A 23,178-nucleotide genomic window follows, 5' to 3' on the forward strand; every position below is an offset into this window, starting at 1 on the left:
ATCCATATGCAATTAGCAGAAACCACAGCTCGTCTTTGCCATGCGCTTAGAAGATTATCTGTCACATTCTTATGTTTTATATGCAAGCTTGCTTAAGATAATTACTCTTCATTTACTTAACTTCCATTTTTTGTGCTTAGTTAATTGAAAATGCGTCCGCGTATTCAGGAATGCCCCCTAGAAATTTTATTAATCATGTGCATCATTTTGGAAAGAAGCTGTCCCTGACTATGAGGCAATGACCAAGCGAACAGGCAGATGAGGAAATGCACACACTCTGAGTGTCACCCATCCATGCAGGGGTCCAGAGTCTATCCCAGAGAATCAGGTCCGGACATCTCCTCAAGTTGCCTTTTCGTACATGTGGCTCACAGCCACAGATTGTCCATATCAGACACGTCCACAGAACAGAAATGATACTGTGGTTGGTTTAGGTGGGGGGTGACACTTGGGGACACAATGCAGAACGATTGGTTTTTATCATACTGTACTACTGACAGAGTTAGCCGTGTTCCTTGGGATCTTCTTCGTGAAAATGACTCTTCTTCTCCTTTGGATGTTTCTATTCTCCAGTCTGTGCGCCAGTCGCATGGTAGAAACATCATCGACGCACCAACTCTCGATAAATTCTCCGGAATTCTCCCTGTTCCATTCACACATGAAAATTTCAGAAATTACCCAGGCTTTGTACCAGGGAGCTAGCGGGGTAAAGTCCATCTCATGTCTGGACATAAGCGTTTACACATACTGTCTAGAAAAGCTGCAGGGTGAAGTGCATATCTAAAAGGGGCTTTAGAGAGTTTGGCCCTAACTCCGTTACTCCGGTCTGGGGGGGGGGGGGGGGGGCTGCTCTCGGCTCGGATGGCCCCTGCCCCTCTTGTGATGTCACATTACATCAATGGAGGTCAACGAAAATTTCGATGGAAGAAGAGTTTCTAAAACACTGAAAAGACAAACGTGGTTGAAAGAAAGAGGCCTAGAAAAGGTAGAAGAAGCCAGGCTGGACTGTAGCGACACCCCCAAGACAAAGACATAACAAACACTCCCCAAAGGCAAGACCAAGGTCTCCCAACACTCCTTACCCTCAGGAGGCAGGTAAGCATTTGCTTCACAGCAATGATGGTCCATTTGGCCAGAGGGTAATATCATGAAATATGCATTAGAATGACTTCAAATCTAAGAAAATACTTCAAAGAATTTTTGAAGTGGTGAACAACCTCCAAGCCACACAATGGACCAGGAGAACCTTGTAGCCTGAGATGGCTTCAGGTTTCATTCACGTTGTCCGTAACACAGCACCTCCGTGCTCATAGACAGCATAAAATTACTCTTAAGTAGACTGCTGACTGAAATAAGTTCTCTCAACATACATTATTGAATAACAAAAGTAAAAACTGAAGGAACAAGCAGAGATCCTTCAAGCATTTTAGGAAAGAAAAACAGGCCGGTGCCGATGTGATGCTGCTCTAGCTATGAGAGGCGCTGACTGACAGCAGAGTTTCCGCAGATAAACGGTCATTGTTCCTGCCCCCTCAGGGGCACACGAGAGACACAGAGCCTTACACTCTCGGCTAGAGGCTCCCTCGCTGATCGCTCGCTTTGATGGACTGGCTGGGCCACCGTTTCCAGGTCTGAGGGACCCAAGGGTTTGCTGGGTTTCCTCCCCACTCAGCACTTTCCTTCATGATTCATTGTCAGATTCAAGACTAAACTGAAAGCTGCCATTTTTCACTGGCATTAAACCAAACACAAGAATACGAAGTTTGTTATGATGGTATAAATGTAAATGAAAAAGGCGCAAACCCACCCTCCCACATACACACACCCACCCTCCCACACACACACACACACACACACACACACATACACACACAGATATATATGTATAGATACTGTATATCCATACTCCTTTACAAGTAATAAATGCAATCAGTGTATTAAACAAACAATGTTTAATTAATATTATTACCTCTGAAATGGTTCACTACACATATGGGAAACTGAAAAGGTGTGAGGCTGCTCTGCAGGACTGAATGAGAAGGCGATGAATGTTATGACCAAGCCAACGGCAACCAGCCTGAGTGTTGATTGTACATACATACGGGCTGTGGAAGGTTGGGTTCTGTCTCAACAGTGGAACCCTAGCAGGCAGGAGATGTGCAGCAGAGCATCACATGGCCAAGCTGTGACGAATGACATAAAATACAAAAAGAGTTTGATGTGTGTCTAAGGACACAAAATCAGAATTGATCATGTGTCATTTTCTATGACTGGCTGTGAGACAGGATAAGTACTGATATATATATATGAACTGTGAGTACTGATATATATGAACTTTGAGTACTGATATATATATGAACTGTGAGTACTGATATATATATGAACTTTGAGTACTGATATATATGAAATTTGAGTACTGATATATGTGATCCTCAACAGATACATTTGGTTCAGCTTAAACTGTGAGTTCATGGAGCTAGCAGCTAATGAAGGGTAATTAATTAGAGACTCAGCAGACAGAAACCTTCATAGCATTACCCCAGGAGGCCTGAAATACCCACAGCTGTTTGGAAGGAAGGAACCTTTATTTATTTTCTTTGTGCCGGAATAAAAAAGTGCTTCCCTCACAATAAAAAAGTTTACGTACTGCAAAGCATTTTCACTGTGGTCTCCAGGAGCGTTCACGCCATATTGTGATTGACCCAGTACTCATAAACTTGTAAGCAAAGGATGTTTCTGCCAACATGTTTGCGTAATTAGTTTTGACCAGTGTGAGAGTGTGCCAGATGTTCTGTCTGATGTGTTTTGAAGTCCTGAGGAATTGTAATAGTGTTATTTAACACTTCAGCTGGAACTGTCCAAACACAAAGACATGGAACTGAAACTTCAAATAATATCCATAAATAGGAATCAAGTCAAAATGCCAGGATGATAAACAAAGTGTATTTGTTATGGGTAAACAAAGTGTACTCACTATTTCCTGAAGAATACAGGCAGTATGTTCCTGGGCGGAGGGCAAGCAACACCAGACACGCTGTTGGCTCTGGACATGCAGGTACCCAGCTAGTTCGGGGGGAAAAAAGAAATATCGATTGTAACGTGAACCTGGAATCCTATTCGAGATTCAGGACGAGTCCAGCAGGAAGATGACGGATAGTATGGTGATGCGGCTCTGCTTGGCCATGTTGGATTATAAACACGCCCTCCCGTCTGTTATCGTTTTGAGATTTTTATCAGTTTTTGATCAGATTTTCAACTTCATTTCTCAATTATCTTTTCATGAACCTCGATGGCCTTTGGCACCTTGTCAGTCTAGCAGTAACTAGTGCCCTCTACGGAGTTCAATGTTGTGAAAAGGGCTGGAAGAAGACCAGTCACGCTCCTTTTGCACGGAAGTACTCAAATGGATCATCATCCTTGACCGGAAACTCTAAGGAGAGAGGGTGCCGGGGAAAAGTCAAAAATGAGGGGGACTGACAGGAAGCGAGACAACATCCTTATCCGGCTAAAAGACGAACCACAGAACCGACACAATGGGAGGAAAAACATCGTAAAATACATGGGTGACACTGCTGTGGTGCCATGGACAAGCATCTGGCCAAAGGCAGGTACTGACAGCCGGGGCCAGAGCACGGGCCACTCACCCCCCCCCGGGACTCTGTCTGGGAAATGCCAGGCTGATCACTAATGACATGCAGCCATTTCCCTCTGTGTTCAAGGAATCAAAGCAAAACAAACCTGCTCAAACGGCCTCCAGAAAACACAGGCTAACGAGGGACATTTAGACTTTCTCAGTGTGATTCTCCATGATTTAATATGTAAAGTAGAAAGAATTAAACTATAACCTATCCTATCCATTCCTCCATCCATCCCTCCATCCATCCATAACCATCCAATGCAGAGTCATGGTGAATACACTCAAAGTAAATTATCCTATGTTATGAACTGTTTAAACACTTATGTGCTGGAAGGTGTTTGACTTACCTACAAAGTGAAGCTTCACACAGCCACTCAGACATGTAACATGACCTTCAAGCGCCAAAGGGAGGTGTGAGGAGTGAGGAGCTGACCAGCTTTTACTCAAACTGCAGTCTGTGTTTTGGTTTCAGGGAGGAAAAAGCATCAGGTTTGTTCCTGGCTTAACATGTATAGGACATCAACACCTTCCTGGGGTGTCAGAAAGGGCCAGTCTCGAATTTAACGTGCCCCTGCCCAGGGCTTTTGGGTAACACCCTGAAGCTCACCTGCCCCAGCCGGGGGCTTTTGGGTGACACCCTGAAGTTCACCTGCCCTGTCCTAGGGCTTTTGGGTGACACCCTGAAGTTCACCTGCCCCGGGCGGGGCTTTTGGGTGACACTCTGAAGTTCACCTGCCCCAGCCGGGGGCTTTTGAGTAACACCCTGAAGTTCACCCTGATGTCACCACAACACAAGCTACAGTGTAGCACGCCTAAGCTCCACCCACAGCTCTTCAGTGACCTCTGCAGCTTCACCTCCATCCAGCAGCAAGCTTCAGTGAATCACACGAGACAGAGAGAGATTGCACGTATCCAAAAGCTAATTCCAGACTCAAGCTGAATGACATAATTTAATATCTAATGTTACTGAATGCATTTCCTCAAAAACGTTTGATGTCAACTGCTTCATTTCCCTTAATATCCCAGCTGCCTTCAGGTGAAACCTCCTCATTTGAGTCACCCAGTCTGTTACACAGTGCTTCTTGCCAGAGACTTATGACCTTGTTGGGTCAGTCCTGCAGGCTAACACAGGGCACTTATTGGTTTAAGATGTTCGGTGTTGACTGAAAAAAAACCCTCCAAACAATAACATCTTAAGAGCCAAAGAGGGATTATGCTCTTATTTCTTTGTTCCAGTATCAACAGGGTTTTTTTCCTCCCAGTTCAAATAGTTCTGTTTTCCCAGGGGAAATAGTTTGGGCAAACATTAGCATTTTTTCATCTCCGATTACGAGTCAGATAAGAGGCAGCACTTTCACCTGCCCTATCGCGTCCTTATCGGCATCTGCATCGCGCTGCAGGACGCAGGGCTACCTTCCTACGTTCCTGAGAGCGAGCCGGGTATTAGTGCTGTTTCCAAGCATGCCTCACTGTCCCCCCCAGCACCACTCAGACTTTCCTCAAGGGTCAGACGCCAAAGATGGCGAGAACCCGAGAACCTGATGGTAATGAGGCAGAACGATAATGATTCCGAGGCGTCCTCTTTCACACGCAGAATTGGACAAAAGTGGCATTGTGGGGTTCCGTCACATGTAAGCAGAATAGCTCATGATGTGACCTCAGTGTGCAATGTAACATACTAAATCACATTTTCTGGAGGCTTCCACAGCTTTTCACTGGCCTGGAGGCCAAGAAGCTTCATACTGAGGCAAACCTTTCTTGAGGAAAAATTATATTTCACTCTTATAATCCATGTCATGTACAAAATGACTGAAAGTAGCAGTGCAGCGATCCTCTTAGCACAGATGAGTGCAGCAATTCTGTTAGCACAGATGAGCTAAACTGGGTCATTTTGAAGAGTCTGAGTCTGCTTGTTCAGCCCTGAGCTTCTCTATCATTGCTGAGTAACAATGTCAGAAATACAAATGTCCAGCAGAGGTGTACTGCTGTGTGTGCGCGTGTGTGAATGTTCCTCTTTGTGCTCTCCTCTTCAATGTGCCTAAAAGTTTCTTCCAGCTCTTGTGTCTTCTCTGCTGACGAAGCTGCAAAGTAGCGGCGGGGCGGGGGGGCGGGTGGAGGGGGTGGCGTCTGCCTGACAGCCCAGAAAGAACGGCGCGGGCCTGATTCCCATGTGGTCGATTTAACAGTCAGCAGGAGGAGGCCTCAGCGATAATGATAGATTAGAGAAAACAAAAGGAGCGGAAGACACAGATTAACTACAAATGCCTGTAATTAAATTACGCCCTTCTGAAGATGTATAATGAATTAATTTATCTGACAATAATTCATTTATGTTGAAGAACGAAGAGTCCCACTTCAGAGGTTCATGCAGCATGGCCGATATTCCCCCGGAAGTTGGGGTAAGAGGATTGAAGAGTCCTGCTTCAGAAGTTCGTGCAGCATGGCCGATATTCCCCCAGAAGTTGGGGAAAGAGGATTGAAGAGTCCTGCTTCAGAAGTTCGTGCAGCATGGCCCATATTCCCCCGGAAGTTGGGGAAAGAGGATTGAAGAGTCCTGCTTCAGATGTTCGTGCAGCATGGCCGATATTCCCCCGGAAGTTGGGGAAAGAGGATTGAAGAGTCCTGCTTCAGAAGTTCGTGCAGCATGGCCGATATTCCCCCGGAAGTTGGGGAAAGAGGATTGAAGAGTCCTGCTTCAGATGTTCGTGCAGCATGGCCGATATTCCCCCGGAAGTTGGGGAAAGAGGATTGAAGAGTCCTGCTTCAGATGTTCGTGCAGCATGGCCGATATTCCCCTGGAAGTTGGGGTAAGAGGATTGAAGAGTCCTGCTTCAGAAGTTCGTGCAGCATGGCCGATATTCCCCCGGAAGTTGGGGTAAGAGGATTGAAGAGTCCTGCTTCAGATGTTCGTGCAGCATGGCCGATATTCCCCCGGAAGTTGGGGTAAGAGGATTGAAGAGTCCTGCTTCAGATGTTCGTGCAGCATGGCCGGTATTCCCCAGGAAGTTGGGGTAAGAGGATTGAAGAGTCCTGCTTCAGATGTTCGTGCAGCATGGCCAATATTCCCCCGGAAGTTGGGGTAAGAGGATTGAAGAGTCCTGCTTCAGATGTTCGTGCAGCATGGCCGATATTCCCCCAGAAGTTGGGGTAAGAGGATTGAAGAGTCCTGCTTCAGATATTAGTGCAGCATGGCCGATATTCCCCCGGAAGTTGGGGTAAGAGGATTGAAGAGTCCTGCTTCAGATATTCGTGCAGCATGGCCGATATTCCCCCGGAAGTTGGGGTAAGAGGATTGAAGAGTCCTGCTTCAGATATTCGTGCAGCATGGCCGATATTCCCCCGGAAGTTGGGGTAAGAGGATTGAAGAGTCCTGCTTCAGAAGTTCGTGCAGCATGGCCTATATTCCCCCGGAAGTTGAGGTAAGAGGATTGCAGAGTCCTGCTTCAGATGTTCGTGCAGCATGGCCGATATTCCCCCGGAAGTTAGGGTAAGAGGATTGAAGAGTCCTGCTTCAGATGTTATGCTGCTTCAGCGCAGTTAATATTCCCCCAGATATTCTGTGGCCACAATGGCAAAACTGCCTCAGTGTCACACGCAAACATTTGCAGGGTGTTCAGTTTTACATGACAGACACCTTTTTTGCTGGTGCACAGCCCGGGGCTGGTCACATGATCCCTCCCAGGTCAGCAATCCTGGGACCCCACCCTGGTATGTCCCCCAGTCTGGGACATGTAGGGCCGTGGTGGGTGTTGGACAAGTGAGATTCCCCCCTCGGGTTTCAGGTTTCCTGACAGCTAAGGGTGTGGCAGCTCACACCCCCAGAGAAACCAGGAATGGGTATTTTTACAGACATGATCCATCTGTGCGATTCACCATTTAGATGGGGGTGTGTTTAACTGTTTGGGGGGGTTATTTATTTTTATTTGTTATAATGCATTAGTCACATTTTCCAGCTTGGAAAAGTACAATTATAAATATACGTCCTATGTTTATCACTTGTAAATACCGAGTGATTTAGCAGAGAGCCTGGATTCACGCAAACACAGGATAAAAGACAGATTTTTTTTAAATGTCATCAAAACATAGCCTTTCTATATTCATGCAATTTACTCACTTAAGCCATAATAAGGAGATAATTGATGTTTATCTTTTCATACTGGGGTTTTACATCTTGTATCCATTTTTCTCAGGCATAAAGTTATGACATTTGCAGATCACACCTCGAACATGTTCAAACACATTGTATAAATACACGTGTTTACAGGAATCATTGTTTCCTGTGAAACACGGATTGTATTACACCAAAGCATTACAATCTGAAGCAGGTATGCAGGCTATCTGCCCCTGCTTTGCACATAGCAAACCGTCACCGCCTTTGCCTTCAGCCTGGAGCTCAGGCCTGCGGCATTCTCTTGGAGCTGGTGTTAGCCTTTCATGCCAAGCAATGACGATGACCTTTGTGTCACTGAGGAGCAGCCAGACGTATTTGAGTACTGAATATCAGAGCTGAGCTTTCATGGGGAAATTCCAGGTTAAGTAATGGTGTTTCTGCGTCTCCTAAGCGGACGGCGGCACGGGCCTCACACTCAGAGCGACGGCGTTTCTGCGTCTCCTAAGCGGACGGCGGCACGGGCCTCACACTCAGAGCGACGGCGTTTCTGCGTCTCCTAAGCGGACGGCGGCGCGGGGCCTCGCACTCAGAGCGACGGCGTTTCTGCGTCTCCTAAGCGGACGGCGGCGCGGGTCCTCGCACTCAGAGCGATGGCGTTTCTGCTTCTCCTTAGCGGACGGCGGCGCGGGGCCTCGCACTCAGAGCGACGGCGTTTCTGCGTCTCCTAAGCGGACGGCGGCACGGGGCCTCACACTCAGAGCGACGCCGTTTCTGCGTCTCCTAAGCGGACGGCGGCACGGGGCCTCACACTCAGAGCGACGGCATTTCTGCGTCTCCTAAGCGGACGGCGGCGCGGGGCCTCACACTCAGAGCGACGGCGTTTCTGCATCTCCAAATGCCCATTAAGTGCCCATCATCTTCCCCGTCATCTTCTCCATCATCTTGCCCATTAAGTGCCCATCATCTTGCCCATTAAGTGCCCATCATCTTGCCCATTAAATGCCCAAAGAGCTGTCCGCAGCGCTGCAGGCCTTGCTCCAGGACTCATTTTACAGGTACTTGTTTTACAGGAACAGTAAGAAGCTGAAACCTGTTTAAAAGTGATGAGAAAAGCACATTACTCTCTCCTAATATCAGTCAAAATAAGATCATTAATCTTTAGTTCAGCAACTATAGCAGGTTGCTAGAAATATGTCAAACACTATACCAATGCAACTGATGATATTTCACATAAATGTGAGCTGAGCCAGCACAGCCTGCCACTCCGGCTCTCCCAGAATGCTCAGGTTGAGATGCTGGTTTCTTTTATAAAGTACATATTAGGCTGCTTGTCTACTGACTTTTTGCCCTAAAGCATTGGACTGAAAAGCCCTGGTTTCTAAGTCATTTTCACCTGTGTTTGTGCAGCCAAGGTTCTTAAAACAAGGGGTATAAAGTTCTCTGCAATAATTCTGATAAACACAGCCTTACAAACCCATTTCAAAGGGTTAATCCTTCATATCAGGCCCTGCGCTCACACACATTCTCAGTTCCTTAATGGATTTTAATACAATATTGAGTGAGATTAACGATTCTCTGAGGGTCCAACAGATTTATGGGCAAATACCAGCTCTCACTTGGAGCACTACGCATATCTTTGAGGATTTTACATGGAGTGGCTTTAAATGGAAACCAGCCTCTGTGAATTATTACGTCAGGTGTGGGGTTCTGGACTATTCCAGGTCTTCTGGCTGTCCACACATCCCTCTAAGCGTCAGAAGTTAAACCCCATACATGAGGAACTTAACGCAAAGGCCTTATCCGCACACGTCTGTGCAAGTATGGCGCTATAAAATGAAGTTGATGGTGTCGGTTTTGGTGAAGCGACAGGCTGATTAGCAGCTGCGGGAGGCTGAAGTTCAAGGCTCCAGGATGGGGGCGGCAGGGGGGGCTTCTCATCTGCAGAAAGAGGTTTTAAAGTTTTCTGGGCTTATCCTGCACTTCCTCAATACTGTAAGGCTTGCGAGAGTTTGAAATGGCCGTCCTCTCGAAAGTCATAGTGTGTATCAACACAGCCTTTGAAAGCAAGTGTAGCTGCTCGCTGGACGCAGTGTGGTCCCGCAGAGCGTCCTGGCAGATGGGAGGCTGTGAGTCGTTTTTCCATCTGACCTGAAGGAAATTCTTTGCATGTGCCTCTGTCAGTGAGGCTTGAAAAAACGTTTTCTCGTCAGTTAAAAATATAATCCTGCACTCTAAATGAAGGAAGTTAAGTGAAACATACTGAGGACACTGCTTTCATGGGAGTGCAACATGGGGAAATTAGTGTGTTATATGAAGAAAGGAATCTTAATCAGTAACAGGCAGCAAAACAGCAGACGGGTACATAAATAAAACAGTGTATACCACATACGCAAACATCTACTTATCACACTGCTACAATTAAACATGACCTTGTTCGTATTTTTTATTCTCAGCTGCTGCAGTCTCCAGCCAAAAATTTAGCGATTATTTATACGTACAAATTCAATACATCTATCCATCTTACAGCCACTTATTCTAGCCCAGGTTGCGGGCTACATGCAAATTTTGAAAGTTCTTTAAAGCGTATTATGGTATTACGTGAATTCCAGGAAGGTCCAGCTGGATCAACTTGGCCTGGTTTGGGTTAGTTATCAAACCTCCCAAGCCCCATGGCTCAAACGATGCTAAATTAACTCATTCATTACATTAAAATAAGAAAGAATTGAATACAGATGTCATGACCTGGCCAACAGGAACGCAAAAGGGCCCTTTGCATACTTTAGCTAAGACCTCAGCTGATTGAAACTGCAGAGTGTGATTGAGAAAGCCTGAGAAAGTAAAAGGGAGTAAGGGTGTGTGCAGGGCAAGCACTGCAGAGCACTGCATCCATTGCAGAGTGCTTTGTCACTGCAGCCATGGCGGAGCACTGTTACTGCATACATTGCAGTGCACTCTGTGACTGCATCCATTGCGGAACACTGTCACCGTGGCCGTGGTGGATGCTATGTCACTGTATCCATTGCGGAGCACTGTCACCGCGGCCGTGGTGGATGCTATGTCACTGCATCCATTGCGGAGCACTGTCACCGCGGCCGTGGTGGATGCTATGTCACTGTATCCATTGCGGAGCACTGTCACCGCGGCCGTGGTGGATGCTATGTCACTGCATCCATTGCGGAGCATTGTCACCGCGGCCGTGGTGGATGCTATGTCACTGCATCCATTGCGGAGCACTGTCACCGCGGCCGTGGTGGATGCTATGTCACTGCATCCATTGCGGAGCACTGTCACCGCGGCCGTGGTGGATGCTATGTCACTGTATCCATTGCGGAGCACTGTCACCGCGGCCGTGGTGGATGCTATGTCACTGTATCCATTGCGGAGCACTGTCACCGCGGACGTGGTGGATGCTATGTCACTGTATCCAATGCGGAGCACTGTCACCACGGCCGTGGTGGATGCTATGTCACTGTATCCATTGCGGAGCACTCTCACCACGGCCGTGGTGGATGCTATGTCACTGCATCCAGAAGTGATCCAGAAACAAGCAGGAGCTGACGGCAAGGCATTCTTCAGCAAAACCCCATCAAGTGAAGACTCCAGAATATTAAACCAATAAACATTTTATTAGGTACAGCGTGGTATATGGGATTCCCAGCAGGGACTACAAGGCGCACAGAAAGGTTCATTGTAACAGCTCATAAATTTCAAAGGATCATGGCCAGACCTCTAGCCACGGTGAGGTATGATACCTGCCTTTTATCAGCATGTCTACTGAGCTCACATTCAACACCAGAGCTTCAGTACCGTAATCCTGACTGATGGATACAGTCTGGAGAGTTTTGTGCATAAAACCTATTCACTATTGTCAGGCATGAATTTAATCTGAAGACACCCAAAGCCAGGTCTTCTTTATCTTCGGTTTCCATTGGGCAGATGCCAAAATGGGTGCCCTTTGTTTTCATTGCCCCCTCATCGTTTTGTGAAACCATCTCCACCCACATCCCCTATCAATGCTCCTCTTCCTTCCGCTCATTCCCGTGTCATGAGATTCTCTTCAAAAACCCCCCCAGAGCAAGTCTTCAAGGGCTTCCTGCCTTACTCATGGTAAACCGATACCAGATTCAGGTGGATCATGCATCCTGGTCCATCAAGACCAGTACCTCACGTCAGCAGAAAGGTTTCTTCCCCGTGGCAGTCAGACTCATTAACGGTTCAGACCTCCACGTGACACACACACTGCTGTAACTCCCTCGATCTCACTCAGCATTGCGATTTTCCACTTCCCATCCCGAGGAGATGTCCAACTGCTGGATATGAAGCCTGATTGCTCTTGGACAACACATCAAGATTAGATAAGATGAGAGAAGACGAGATGTCATACAACAGCAAAGTATGTGAAGTGCACACAAACAAATATATAGTGCAAAACACAATAAAGGACACTGCAAACTGCAAACAAATTTAAGTATACAGTAAAGAAACATAACATGCTGAAAAGGAATATTAATCAAATATGTAAATTAAAAAAAATGAATGTAAGGTATATGAGCAACGATAAAGAACAGATTTCAGCAGCCAGACTTCAGCAGGACACTCAAAGCTGCCAGAAGCAACGAAGGCAAATTATTTACCAAATATTAATGACAACCTTGCACCCAGTATGTGTATTCCAGAGAATGCATAAAACAGTCAGGCAGCCTCTTTATAGACATCCATAAAGCCGTCGGCTAAGGGCATGCAGGTTAACGCGAGGTGTGACCCAACACTGCCCTGCAATCTCGGGCGACGAGCGCTGACCAGCAGGTGAGAAAGATCAAAGACACAGAGGCTGTTTGTGTTGCTCAGATCACACTGGGTGTCCTGGAAGCACCTGCAGCACTGACTATGACGCTAAGAGACTGACCTGCAAAAGATACGCAGAATGAAAAGGAGCTGGGCTACATACATTTTTTCCATCAGAAGCTAAAATGCTCATTAGTTAGATAAGTGAATAATCAGAGTGGTGGGTATGTCCTAGGAGAAGCTGTTGTACCTTTGAGGCGGCAATACTGAATCAATAAAGAAAATAATCCATCAATTTAAATGTAAAATATACCAAGCTGTATGAACTGGAAAAATAGCTGTGGATATGAATAGATGAACTAGCCAACTGTATGAAAAAATGGGGCTATAAAGGTAAAATAACTGACTGTATAAAAGCGTCAAATAACCTTCCTTCGGAGGGCCTGATTCATCCCTTCCCTGGAGACCATGCTAGGACTTTGGCTACAGGAGCTTCTGGATGTGAAAGGAAAAGCAGTAAAGGAGGGCTACCCATGGAGGTCTGTCTTGAAAACGTGAAAAGCAGAGTGAGCGGGATGTGGCCGGGGAGCGCTCAGCAGGACCAGCCGGACTCCTCCCTTTGTGAGGGCTTGAAGGGGAGAGAAGACAATTTCTATATCAGACATGCAATAACCGCATCTGATAGAGCAGAGCCTACTAACCCTGTCCACAGGAAGCTCAGACCAGCTAACTGACTAACGATTATTCCATTCCATAGAACAACTTCCAGATCCAAGATAGGGTCGAGAAGAGAAGCCTGTCCCAAGGAACTAAGGGTACAAGGCAGGGACACATTATGGATGGGAGACAGGTCTATCACACGGCACACGTACTGAGGCCAATTTACGGAACTGACTGCCATTCTTCTGTGTAAGGAAACGAAAATAGCCAGAGGTAAGAATCATGCATGAATTACAGTACCGAACCGTATGGGAGCAGAAAGAGTTACCAGTACAGAACCATGGGAGAGGGAAGAATCACCAGTATAGAACCTCAATAAAATTCCCCAGAGAGATGATCGTGGAGTCCCACATGAGACGTGAGAATTTGCTGGCAAGAACATTACAGAGTAATAAAATTCTAAAATTTAAAAGTCTAAAATGTTATTTCGGATGAATGTTTTTCTAATACAAACTTTTTCCTGTTATTCCAGCATATATCTTTGAAGTGCACATATCTCTTTTTTTCCTGTAGAAGAACGCTGAATGCGCCTTTTAAACAGGATGGCTGATGTCTTCAGATGGGCCCCATCCAACCTTCAGCTAGCTATGCCTCCACCCGTTTGCTCATGTCTCGATTGATGACGGACACGCTTTTAACAGAGCCTGCAGAGAAAATCCCCCCTCCATTCATCAGCGGCACTGCAGACATGCCCTCGCTTCAGGACACAGCTTAGCAGTCACACACATTCTGTCACCTGATTAATGAAGTGGCAAAACCTTGGCCAATGCCAGTCACTTGGTCCTTTCTTCACCCACCTCGTTTTCAGGTCTCTGGCGGCGGCAGAGCCGTGCCCCCCACAGGTTTTGGGGTGAGTGCTGGATGCATTCATCGCCCCCCACCCCAGTTCCCGAGACCTCCCCCCTGGACCTTGACCTCCAGCCTGCGATCCTCCATAAGTGGCATTAGATGCCTTTTCATCTTGATCCTCACTGTCACACATGACACATCAAAGGTGTTTTGAGAGTTTTTATAGAAACTGCGTAACTTTATGTAAACGAAACCGCTCCACCGTTTCTACATCAGACACGGAGTTTGTTTTATCGCGCTTCACTCTGCACTTTTCATCATTATAGTGGCAACAACGAAACACATCTGTTGAATACATCTTCTAGAATCTTGTGGTGTTTTCAGAAGAGGCATCAGAGATGAGACCCACATATAGATGCAACAAGGGTCTCTCTCTCTTCAACCCCAGCATACAAAGAGTAATTACCCCCCGTTTGGAAGCGATACTCGCAGTGGCTGTAATTATCTATCCACGCGTGAAATACCACCACGCGACAGCCTGACTTAAGGGGCTGCTGAGAGACGTCGGCGGTGTTCTTAAGCTGGAGAGGTGCCTCCTCAAAGGTGGGTCTGCAGCGCCACAAAGGCCAAGAGAAAGGACGTGTTGATGGAGGAGCCGTCCCCGATGCAGAGCTGAAGCAGTGTTCCCACCCTCACGCCCCCCTGGCTACTCGCGTGCTCCTACATGACAACATATCCAGAAAATGACACGCGTGTGACACCGGTGTTTACATGACGGACAGGCTGACATGCAAGGCATGCCGATGCAGGCGGCACCACGAGGAACACATGCAGCTCACTATAAACACTGCAAGATGGAATGCATGTGGGTGATCAGTGAATCACTACAGGAAGCAGAAGTTTGCTATGTGTGGTTAGACATGGATGATTAGTTTGAGTTTTCATCCACGACAGTGACATGCTGCAAAACCACATAAGACCTCAGCTTTGGCTCTTTGTTCTCAGATTCCGTTATTCTGTTATATATTTATACTTCTATTGCAGGAAAAATGGAGAAAATGAATGTCAGATCTAATGTAAGGATCATATTATGTGCAGAACATGCACAGGTATTTACTTAAGGAGCTGAGGTGGAAGAAAGACAGACATTATTTCTAACCAATTTCTATATCACAATCTGCACAAAAATAGCTTTTACTGAAGTAAAAGGCTAACAAAAATATATTTATTTTCCATGAGGTTCAGTGATGGCCCTGGAGTAGCATTATGGGATGGAAGCTGACATATCTGCAGTATGCATCTGATTGGCACAGAGCTGCCTCTGTCAGCCATGAAAGCAGAAGCTGTAGTTATTTGGCCTCGGGTCCCAAATGCCATGACTGCACCTTGGAAAGGGGGCAGTCGATGCTGCGTTTTCCGGAAGGTGCCTCAAAGCCCCTGTATTCGGCCAATTGCTTCGCGGTGTCTGCAATCTCCTCGGCCGCATCCTTACAAAAAAGGCCTACTGTTCTCTTCACATCTCCATGTCCTCTTCTGGCTAGGTCCACATAATGGACGTGGTCCCCACAAGACGCCTTTCATAAAGTTCACCATGGCGAGGTTAACGTAAGAGGAGACTCAACTCAACTCAGCTCAACTGTCAGAAGGAGCCTTTGGAAACATAAATGAATCCTTTATGATTGCTGGCTGAAATAACGCACGTATTCCCTTTTTATCCAAACACTCCCGTCTTAGATTTTGGAAATAAACTTCCTCAGAATAGTTTGAAAAACGTGTGAATGAAAGGCTGGGTTAGTAAAAAAATTAGCAATTTCTCCATGTGGGTCAAAGCTCTGTTTCTGATTCGCAGCGATTCTGCTTTGTGGACAGAGGTATGCTCATTAAAATTCAGAGCACTGACCTTTCAGTCACATTAGCATAATGCTTAGCACTACTAAAAGTAACAGCAGAATGGTCAAACCACAACACAGCAACACTATGATAGACAAAACATTTTATAATGCTTCAGAAACACACATAATGAGATGATAAGATAAATGAGATTGTCTGCTCTGAATGTGAATTTATAACCTTCAGAGCCACAGACTTTTAAAATAGGAATTCAAAGCACATTTACCATAAGACATGATGGATTATTTCACAAGATCTCACATTAATTTGGTTCACTTAACATTTAAATTCTTCCATAAATTTTCCACCAAGCATGCCCCAAAAACTGGATCTCTGACTGACCACTCTCCATAGCACAGGATCCCTGACTGACCGCTCTCTATAGCACAGGATCCCTGACGGACCACTCTCCATAGCACAGGATCCCTGACTGACCGCTCTCCATAGCACAGGATCCCTGACTGACCGCTCTCCATAGCACAGGATCCCTGACTGACCGCTCTCCATAGCACAGGATCCCTGACTGACCACTCTCCAAAGCACAGGATCCCTGACTGACCACTCTCCATAGCACAGGATCCCTGACGGACCACTCTCCATAGCACAGGATCCCTGACTGACCGCTCTCCATAGCACAGGATCCCTGACTGACCGCTCTCCATAGCACAGGATCCCTGACTGACCGCTCTCCATAGCACAGGATCCCTGACTGACCGCTCTCCATAGCACAGGATCCCTGACTGACCACTCTCCAAAGCACAGGATCCCTGACTGACCACTCTCCATAGCACAGGATCCCTGACGGACCACTCTTCATAGCACAGGATCCCTGACTGACCGCTCTCCATAGCACAGGATCCCTGACTGACCACTCTCCATAGCACAGGATCCCTGACTGACCACTCTCCATAGCACAGGATCCCTGACTGACCACTCTCCATAGCACAGGATCCCTGACTGACCACTCTCCATAGCACAGGATCCCTGACTGACCATTTTCCAAAGCACAGGATCCCTGACTGACCACGCTCCATAGCACAGGATCCCTGACTGACCACTCTCCATAGCACAGGATCCCTGACTGACCACTCTCCATAGCACAGGATCCCTGAGCTCCCATTTTTGCATTCTGGGATCACTGTGATGTCACAATACAATGACTTCCCTTTTCCACTTCCTCTCTTCTCGGGTCACTGTGATGCCATTTCTCTACTAACAGTGCAAACAGTGTCACTGATTATTACACTTATTACAGGACTCATGGTCTTTGAAATATTACTTTAATCACATTATTAAGTTAATAATTTAAATGAAATTCAACATAATGTACCATTCACATTTATTTCCACAGGCTAGGATCCAATCCTGACTCACACTTGTGTGATTTTCTGTTCATTATCTGGATTTCTTGGTGTGGCCCCCTCCCATGGACACCCATTTTTATGCCACAAAGAGCTTCATGTGCAGTAAGCAGGTGGGGGGAGCCACTGTCCAGCACTCCCGTAAACACAGTCACAAAAGATTCCGGTGAAGGAGCAAACATTTTCACCACATTGGGTTCTGGCAATTGATGCGTTAGAAGCTGGAGATGGTCCATAGTTCAGCTGTTCAGGGCCTGGGCGTAGGCTGCCCAATGACTCACATGTCTGTACGCCATTAGATATTCAAATGAGCAAAGCTTTTTTAATAAACAGTTAGAGTGGACAGGCACTTTAAAAAAAGAAAACACGAGAAGTGGACTGACCGGAATGGAGATGGTGAGCCAGTCAGAGAGCTGGAGAGAAGTCAGATCCATGCTAGCAGTGCTGCGCTGCTTCCAGAATGTTCCTAACACTTTGGCCACTTGTAATTAATGTCACCAAACATTTCAGCAAAGTTACAAGTACGACCCAAACCATGGACTAAAATATGATTTATGATTTTATAGACTTGGTAACATCCCTTGGTAACAACTGAGGCCTGATTCGAAGGCTGGGGTAGGTCTTGCACTGTATTCTTACAAATCACGGCTGGGTTTTGCTCAGACATGCAGCTGGAAAGGCCCCCCCCCGCACCCCAAAAGCATCTCAAACAGGCACCAGTGCTTCCAATATAGTGATTTGAGAAACGGCATTAGATACTCTGACCTTTATCACAATGGCGAGATGAAAAATAAGATTAATCCCCCGCCCTCCCCACTGCGCGTTTTACACTGCAATCACTGAGATTGTACTTGGTGCTGTGAGAGAAAAGAGCTTTACCAGATCTGTTCCCTTCTGCAGCAAAGCCCATCTCAGCGAGGAAGCTGGACGTCAGTTCATGGGGGCGGGGCGGGGTGGGGGGCACCGGAATCTCCCCCGTGGGACAGGAAGAGCGGAACGTGACCCCTAACCCTAACCTCCTGATTGATGCCACTCAAAGCCGGCACTGGAAAAGTGCTCTAATGGCGTTTCCCTCACTTCAGGAAGATGTGTAGCGTCCCGGTCCGCTCTGGCCCCCTTTTTTACGAGCCTGTGTGTCCATTATGGAGGAATCATCATGGCAGAGACCCCCCAATGCCAGAGGCCACAGCACACTGAGGAAAGGGTGGCCTCCTCCCTGAGCCCGCAGGTCAGGGATTGTGCCTAAGGCCGAGTGACAAAGCCCAGCCAATGCCTGTCACCATTCCTGCTGACACAGGGAGCATCGGTGACGTGACAGACAGAGCGAGCATGTGGCTGGGAAGGGCATGCAGATTTCCCGTACGAGAGGAAATGCTGTCTTTGGGAAAAGTCAGTGCGGGGTTACGTGAAGGGCGTGCATGAGAGAGAGAGAGAGAGAGAGAGAGAGAGAGAGAGAGAAGCCATTTTTGTTTAAATGCATGACAAAGCGTGTGTGCTCATCGTCTACCTGCAAAATGAAAGGTCAGCTGCAAGTCAACACACAGGCAGAGCACTGGAGAAGAGCGGCTGGGGGGCGGAAACACGGGGAGCAGCCTCGCGGTTTCCACAGGGACTTCTCACCGAGAGTGAGGGAGGAAGCGGCCTTGTGCGCAGGATGTCCAGCCAGCATCCTGTCCGAGCCGTGCGTGGTGAGGCTGCGTGGCAGCTTTCGTTTCTGTGACAGATGACTAATGTCACGAGGTCAAAAGGGACAATAATGACGATTTCAGCGATGGCCCACTAACCCCAGCCCAGCCCCCCATTATACGACCTCTCTGGGCTGTAGCCCCAATGTCCTGGGGTGGTGGTCACAGACGTCAAGTGGTTCTACAACAGATGTTTTTCGCTGGGAGAGGAGGCAGGAGTCCCGCGCTATTGGGGTTGGGGGGGGGGGGTTCCCTGGACAGTATTATTGTTATTGCTCGCTGACGACCACACAAACAACAGTGAGTGCAGATACAGCGATTTTACAAGCTGCTCTGAGCACAGGTGACAATTTATAATGATGGGGGGGCGGGGGGGGGGGGGGGGGTTACAAAGTATAAAACAATATAGAGGCAAAGGCCTTTTGGGATCAACCACCGAACAGAGTGAATGAAAGTTGCCCAGTTTAAGACAGAAATAAGAAATATATCAAATTTCGATTGAGGTAAAAAAAATAATCAGCATAAATCAGCAGAGATCAGAAGATGATCAGCAGAGATCAGTGGATAATCAGCAGAGATCAGTGGATAATCAGCAGAGATCAGAAGATGATCAGCAGAGATCTGAAGATGATCAGCAGAGATCAGTGGATAATTAGCAGAGATCAGAAGATGATCAGCAGAGATCACTGGATAATCAGAAGATGATCAGCAAAAATCAGTGGATAATCAACAGAGGTCAGGAGACCCCATCCCTTGCATTGGGCAGTTTCTCACATTCTTCAAGTTAGACAATATTTTGATTTTTGAGCATGGCGTTGCTTTAAAAACATAAAAACACCTTCATTAGTCATTTAAAATCATAACGCACCTTAAGCCTTAACAAACCTAGATACAGTATCTCAATGCAGCACAAGGCCCGGGATTTAAAGTGAATGATAACTATAATCCCAATCACCACTGTCACCACTTGTATGTTTCTGTATACTGCAGGTATATTGTATATTGGATGTATTTATTGTGTATGTACGTTATTGATCTGGCTGTTCTGTTACTTGCTTTTTACTGTTCCTCCTTGCTATTCTTCTTCAGGTTTGCAGGGAGGCCATGCCAGCAAGTGTATCATCTTACTTGTATGTGACAATATAGCTTTTGAGCCTTAAGGTCTCTGTGAAGTGCTGATGAGTCGTGCAGCACACGTCCTGCCCCACATCTGGCTCTCTTTATTTGCTAATGAACAGTAGCCTGAGTGCCGATGTCGTAGCTACTGAGGTTAAAGAGCCTTTTGTTGAGGAAGGCCAGGCACGGACGGACTGCTCCTCTGTCCAGGGGTCCTCGAGGTGATGAATGAGCTTTCATGGGGATCGTGACATTAGCTACTGTGTCCGCCACCACTAACAGAATCCAGACTAGTGCGTAGAGAGGGTGACCAAAGGGGCGACCTCTCCATCCCGCTTGACTCTGTTGGTCCTAACAGTATCAGGAGCGAATTTTCCATAAACACCTTTTCAGGGGAAAAAGCACAGGGTGGATGGGCTTCTTTGCTGGAGTAAAGCCGGAGGAAAATGTCAGTGAGACAGACTTCTATGGGGCTAACTGTCTTCTTCATATTTATACAACAGCTCTTTTAAACTTATTTCCTACTGGATTTTTAAACAGCTCACTCCAGTCACACACCACTAAGCATTATATGATATGGGTCGGCTTGATTTCATTTGAAACAGACCAACACTGTGCATTATCAAGCACTGACCAATCTCCCAGTGTCCCAATCAGGACAGAACCGCCGCATAATCAGTCTGTGTTGTCCATCAAAGATGGCAGTTTTCTTCTGGCAGGAATTCAAGGCTTATCTTTGGAAAAGTGAACGGCTGCTGGCAGTTGTATGGCTGTGTTCCACGGAGCTAAGATTTTTTATTTCATCTCTTGATCAGATTCTGAGAAGTTCTATGTAAAGAAAAATGAGGTCAACTTCGTACTGAACAAACCTATCAAACATGCAGACATTTACCAGTCAGCATGTATCACTGGGATGTTAATGACCTAGGAATGGTTTCAATATCTAGAAAAGTACTAAAAGTACTTCTACTTTGGATTCAAATACATTAGGATTTGAGTAAATCTGACAGGACAAAAATTCCTTTTTGATATGCAGTGGTTTCTATTGGTTAACTCTTTTAAAGAGAAATGTCACATTACATTATGACCAAAAGGAGGGCTGATCACTTCCATCTGTGCCTCAGGTACAGGAATGTATGGTGAGCAGACCCCCAAAGGGATCAGGCACTACATGATAGAACCTTGTCAGAAAGGCTGACACCTAAACTCTGACATTGAAACGTCTGATGAAGACTGCTGGTGGAAACACTGTGAAATGAAACTTTTCTGGGAAAAACCAGGCAGAAGTCTGGCTGATTTCCAGCATCACCTGAAGTCTTAGAGGAGCCAGGAGCTGGAGGGACAAAGAGAGCCCATCAGAGAGCCCTTCAGGGTCAATGGACACAGAGAAGGTACCACATGCAACCTCTTAGAAGAAGGAGATTGGAGATATGAAGAGCTCAGCATGAGGCCCAAAATCACATGTGTCCATACTACAAGCCAGAAGCTGAGCGTCGATTCATGGACACGGCAAGTGTTTTTAAACAGATACGCAGGACGGAAGCCAGTCCAATAAAGTCAAGGTGTCGGAAAGAAACGTTCAGTTTGCCATGATGTTACGATACGCAATTTGTTTGCTTTTCTTGTTGCAAATGCTCTGGAAAATCTGCTTTGACTGTGACCGGTGTGGTACCAGGACGATCTTTAAAAGGTGAATGTGAGGAAAATGAGTAAGTGTTTGAATGGAAGTGTGTCGATGTCTGTGGTGTCGGCCTGGGGAGGGCACCACCCCCGCGGGTTACATGTGTCATGGGTAACTCAAGTTATTTTCACTATAGCAAGTCGTTCGTTAAAGAGTAAAAGAGAGTCTGTGAAATGTAAATCGCTGAGGACCCAAGCTGTTGTATAACAAAATACAGCACTATGGATCACTACCCAGGGAAGACTATCAGTGTGGCACACTGACTCCTACTGGAACAGGATACCAGTATGACTGGACAAACTGGAAAATGTTAATCATATCTCCTGGATTAGGCATATGGCATAACTCTGGGGATATTTCTATATACCGCGGAAGAGCGTGACTTAAAACAGAGGAGGAATGACAAACACCACCCAGTGTAAATACTGTAGCTGGTGAATAAACACCATGCACTGAAAACACCAGGTGCAACAGCAGGGGTCTGTATCATGGAAAACCTTAAATCCAACAAGTTATCTGGCTAAGCAAGAAATCCTGCTTCATGATACTCCCCAGGTGTTTATTGTTTTATGACAAAGGGACTCAAATTCTTAAGAATCTTTTCAAAAGAGCCATTGAAATCTGGCTCCACATGGCTGAAGCAGACAGTTTCCATACTTTTACTCTGAGCCAAGTCAGGTATCTCATATCATGCGTCTGAGTTCCCAGGACACCCAGACAATACAGGAAGGTGTAAGACGGGGACAGTGTGTCTTCATTCTGAAGACGGTGACAGGGACATCGGTGACTGCACGGCTGTCCCCTCGCCAGGGTGAGAGTATGACGAGCGCTGGGATGAGAGGAGTCGCTATTCCACACCTCCCTCTGTCTTCAGCCTTCATCCAGCGCCTTTACTGAGTGTCCCAAAATCATATCCGTGCTGCTAATTAAAGCAGCGTGAGCTCGGGTTCAGCGCTGCACTGGGGGTGTCGGGTTAAAACGCACCCCGTGCCAGCTGCCCCCCCCAACCCTGTCACCCTACACCCGTGCACCCCCGACCCCAAGCGACACAGAAAGAGAGGCGTCTCGCCCGGCCACCGTCTCAGAGACATTATGTAAACCCCCCTGTACATCCTGTAAGCGGACCCCCCCCGTTACCTGAAACATCAAAGGTACTTAAAGAGAAAGAGCAGCGGCAAGCAGCACGGCGTGAGACTCACAGGAGGTGCTGCCGACCCCCAGCAGCCTCTGCCTCCCGTCCCAGAACACTCTCTCCGAAGGCATGTCAGGCGAAAACCGCGTCAGATTCATGTGTCCAACTCCAGAGAGTCCATATCAGTATGCCCATGTCGGTATGCCCATGTCAGCATGCCCATGTCAGGATGCCCATGTTAGCATGCCCATGTCAGCATGCCCATGTCAGC

At 46.9% G+C, this 23,178-nt stretch overlaps 1 long non-coding RNA gene across 1 annotated transcript; it reads right to left on the minus strand.

Moving 5' to 3' along the window:
* Positions 1–1,975: 1,975 nt before the first annotated feature.
* LOC125738033 (uncharacterized) lies at positions 1,976–4,176 on the minus strand. Its single transcript, XR_007396662.1, has 3 exons — positions 3,985–4,176; positions 2,975–3,063; positions 1,976–2,183 (listed from the first exon to the last, which is right to left on the minus strand). It is a non-coding gene; the product is annotated as an uncharacterized LOC125738033 (long non-coding RNA).
* Positions 4,177–23,178: the final 19,002 nt, after the last annotated feature.

The sequence above is a fragment of the Brienomyrus brachyistius genome, chromosome 3 (genome assembly GCF_023856365.1).
Source record: "Brienomyrus brachyistius isolate T26 chromosome 3, BBRACH_0.4, whole genome shotgun sequence".
NCBI lineage: Eukaryota > Metazoa > Chordata > Actinopteri > Osteoglossiformes > Mormyridae > Brienomyrus > Brienomyrus brachyistius.